Here is a 4,407-nt window from a genome sequence, read left to right as displayed (position 1 = left end):
TCTAGATTTTGGACTTTACCTCTAGAAGTTAGGCTTTAGATCTAGAAGTTAGGCTTTACATCTAGATTTTGGTCTTTACGTCTAGATATTGGGCTTTACCTCTAGATTTTGGGATTTAAATCTATATATTTGACTTTTCCTCTAGATGTTGGGCTTTACCCCTAGATATCTGTCTTTACCTCTAGACTTTGGCCTTTACCTCTAGATTTTGGACTTTACCTCTAGAAGTTGGGCTTTACCTCTAGATTTTGGGCCTTATCACTAGAAGTTGGGGGTTACATCTATATGTTTGGCTTTAACTGTAGATGTCGGGCCTTAACACTTGATTTTGGAATTCACCTCTAGATGACAGGCTTTACATCTAGATTGTGGGCTTTCCCACTAGATGTTGGGCTTTACCTCTAGATTTTGGGCTCTACCACTAGATCTTGGGCTTTACCTCTAGATTTTGGACATTACGTCTAGAAGTTAGGCTTTAGATCTAGAAGTTAGGCTTTACATCTAGATTTTGGGCTTTACATCTAGATATTGGTCTTTACGTCTAGATATTGGTCTTTACCTCTAGATTTTGGGTTTTAAATCTATATATTTGGCTTTTCCTCTAGATGTTGGGCTTTACCTCTAGATATCTGGCTTTACGTCTAGATGTTGGGCTTTACCTCTAGATATCTGGCTTTACGTCTAGATGTTGGGCTTTACCTCTAGATTTTGGACTTTACGTCTAGAAGTTAGGCTTTGGATCTAGAAGTTGGGCTTTACATCTAGAAGTTGGGCTTTACGTCTCGATATTGGACTTTACCTCTAGATTTTTGGATTTAAATCTATATATTTGACTTTTCCTCTAGATGTTGGGCTTTACCCCTAGATATCTGGCTTTACCTCTAGATGTTGGGCTTTACCTCTAGATTTTGGGTTTTCCATCTGGATTTTTGGCTTCTCTCTAGAATCTGGGCTGTACCTCCAGACGTTGGCCTTTACCTCAAGACGTTGGGTTTTACCTCTAGATGTTGGTCTTTAAGTCTAGATATTGGACTTTACCTCTAGATGTCGGGTTTTACATCTAGATGTTTTGCTTTACATTTAGATGTTGGGCCTTATCTCTAGATTTTGGGTTTTAAATCTATATATTTGGCTTTTCCTCTATTAGTTGGGCTTTACCTCTACATTTTGGGCTCTACCACTAGGTCTGGATCTTTAACCTCTATATTTTGGACTTTACCTCTAGATGTTGGGCTTTACCTCTAGATATCTGGCTTTACGTCTAGAGTTAGGTCTTTACCTCTAGATTTTGGGCTCTACCACTAGGTCTTGGGCTTTACCTCTAGATTTTGGACTTTAGATCTAGAAGTTGGGCTTTACATCTAGATTTTTGGCCTTATCTCTAGAAGTTGGGGGTTACATCTATATGGTTGTCTTTAACTGTAGATGTCGGGCCTTAACACTTGATTTTGGAATTCACCTCTAGATGACAGGCTTTACATCTAGATTGTTGGCTTTCCCACTAGATGTGGGGCTTCAACTCTAGATTTTGGGCTTTACTCTAAATGATGCGCTTTAAATCTAGATATTCGGCTTTACCTCTAGAAGTTGGGCTTTACATCTATATTTTGGGCCTTAGATCTAGAAGTTGGCCTTTATATCTAGATTTTGGGCTTTACCTCTAGAGTTTGGGTTTTACATCTATGTATTTGGCTTTTCCTCTAGATGTTGGGCTTTACCTCTAGGTATCTGGCTTTACGTCTAGATGTTGCGCTTTACCTCTAGATTTTGGGCTCTACCACTAGGTCTGGGGCTTTACCTCTAGATTTTGGACTTTACCTCTAGAAGTTAGGCTTTAGATCTAGAAGTTAGGCTTTACATCTAGATTTTGGGCTTTACGTCTAGACATTGGTCTTTACGTCTAGATATTGGTCTTTCCCTCTAGATTTTGGGTTTTAAATCTATATATTTGGCTTTTCCTCTAGATGTTGGGCTTTACCTCTAGATATCTGGATTTACGTCTAGATGTTGGGCTTTACCTCTAGATTTTGTACTTTATGTCTAGAAGTTAGGCTTTGGATCTAGAAGTTGGGCTTTACATCTAGAAGTTGGGCTTTACGTCTCGATATTGGACTTTACCTCTAGATTTTGGGATTTAAATCTATATATTTGTCTTTTCCTCTAGATGTTGGGCTTTACCTCTAGATATCTGGCTTTACGTCTAGATGTTGGGCTTTACCTCTAGATTTTGGGCTCTACCACTATGTCTTGGGCTTTTCCTCTAGATTTTGGACTTTACCACTAGAAGTTAGGCTTTAGATCTAGAAGTTGGGCTTTACATCTAGATTTTGGGCTTTACGTCTAGATATTGGTCTTTACCTCTAGATTTTGGGTTTTAAATCTATATGTTTGGCTTTTCCTCTAGATGTTGGGCTTTACCTCTAGATATCTGGCTTTACGTCTAGATGTTGGGCTTTACCTCTAGATTTTGGGCTCTACCACTAGATCTTGGGCTTTACCTCTAGATTTTGGACTTTACGTCTAGAAGTTAGGCTTTAGATCTAGAAGTTGGGCTTTACATCTAGAAGTTGGGCTTTACGTCTCGATATTGGACTTTACCTCTAGATTTTGGGATTTAAATCTATATATTTGACTTTTCCTCTAGATGTTGGGATTTACCCCTAGATATCTGGCTTTCCCTCTAGACTTTGGCCTTTACCTCTAGATTTTGGACTTTACCTCTAGAAGTTGGGCTTTACCTCTAGATTTTGGGCCTTATCTCTAGAAGTTGGGGGTTACATCTATATGGTTGGCTTTAACTGTAGATGTCGGGCCTTAACACTTGATTTTGGAATTCACCCCTTGATATTAGGCTTTACATCTAGATTGTGGGCTTTCCCACTAGATGTGGGGCTTTAACTCTAGATTTTGGTTTTTACTCTAAATGATGCGCTTTAACTCTAGATATTCGGCTTTACCTCTAGAAGTTGGGCTTTACATCTATATTTTGGGCCTTAGATCTAGAAGTTGGCCTTTATATCTAGATTTTGGGCTTTACCTCTAGATTTTGGGTTTTAAATCTATATATTTGGCTTTTCCTCTAGATGTTGGGCTTTACCTCTAGATATCTGGCTTTACGTCTAGATATTGCGCTTTACCTCTAGATTTTGGACTTTACCTCTAGAAGTTGGGCTTTACCTCTAGACTTTGGCTTTACCTCAAGACGTTCAACTTTAACTCTGGATGTTGGGCTTTACCTCTAGATTTTGGGCTTTACGTCTAGATATTGGGCTTTACCTCTAGATTTTGGGTTTTAAATCTATATATCTGGCTTTAAGTCTAGATGATGGGCTCTACCTCTACATTTTGGGTTTTCCATCTGGATTTTTGGCTTCTCTCTAGAATCTGGGCTGTACCTCCAGACGTTGGGATTTACCTCTAGATGTTGGGTTTTACCTCTAGATGTTGGTCTTTAAGTCTAGATATTGGACTTTACCTCTAGATGTAGGGTTTTACATCTAGATGTTTTGCTTTACATTTAGATGTTGGGCTTTATCTCTAGATTTTGGGTTTTAAATCTATATATTTGGCTTTTCCTCTAGATGTTGGGCTCTACCTCTAGATTTTGGGCCTTACCTCTAGAAGTTGAGGGTTACATCTCTATGGTTGGCTTTAACTGTAGATGTCGGGCCTTAACACTTGATTTTGGAATTCACCTCTAGATGTTAGGCTTTACCTCTAGATTCTGGGCTTTACCTCTAGATGTTGGGATTACATCTAGACGTTGGACTTTATCTCTAGAATTTGGGCTATACCTCTATATGTTGGGCTTTACCTCTAGAGTTTGGGTTTTATATCTAGATGTTTGCCTTTACCTCTGTAAGTTATGCTTTACCTGCAGACATTGGGCTGTAGGACTAGATGATGGGCTTTACCTCTAGAAGTTGGGCTTTACATCTAGATTTTGGGTTTACCTCTAAATGATGCGCTTAAACTCTAAATATTGGGCTTTACCTCTAGATGTTGGGCTTTAGATTTAGAAGTTGGGCTTTACATCTATATTTTGGGCTTTAGATCTAGAAGTTGGGCTTTACATCTAGATTTTGGTCTTTACGTCTAGATATCGGGCTTTACCTCTAGATTTTGGGTTTTAAAACTATATATTTGGCTTTTCCTCTAGATGTTGGGCTTTACCTCTAGATATATGGCTTTACTTCTAGATGTGTGGCTTTACCTCTAGAAGTTGGGCTTTACCTCTAGACTTTGGCTTTATCTCAAGACGTTCAACTTTAACTCTAGATGTTGGACTTTACCTCTATATTTTGGGCTTTACGTCTAGATATTGGTCTTTACCTCTAGATTTTGGGTTTTAAATCTATATATTTGGCTTTTCCTCTAGATGTTGGGTTTTACCCCTAGATATCTGGC

Source organism: Leptosomus discolor, chromosome 26, assembly GCF_034619465.1.
Source record: "Leptosomus discolor isolate bLepDis1 chromosome 26, bLepDis1.hap2, whole genome shotgun sequence".
In the NCBI taxonomy this organism is placed as follows: Eukaryota; Metazoa; Chordata; class Aves; order Leptosomiformes; family Leptosomidae; genus Leptosomus; species Leptosomus discolor.
The sequence above is the reverse complement of the archived record's forward strand: the minus strand, read 5'-3'. Positions refer to the sequence as shown.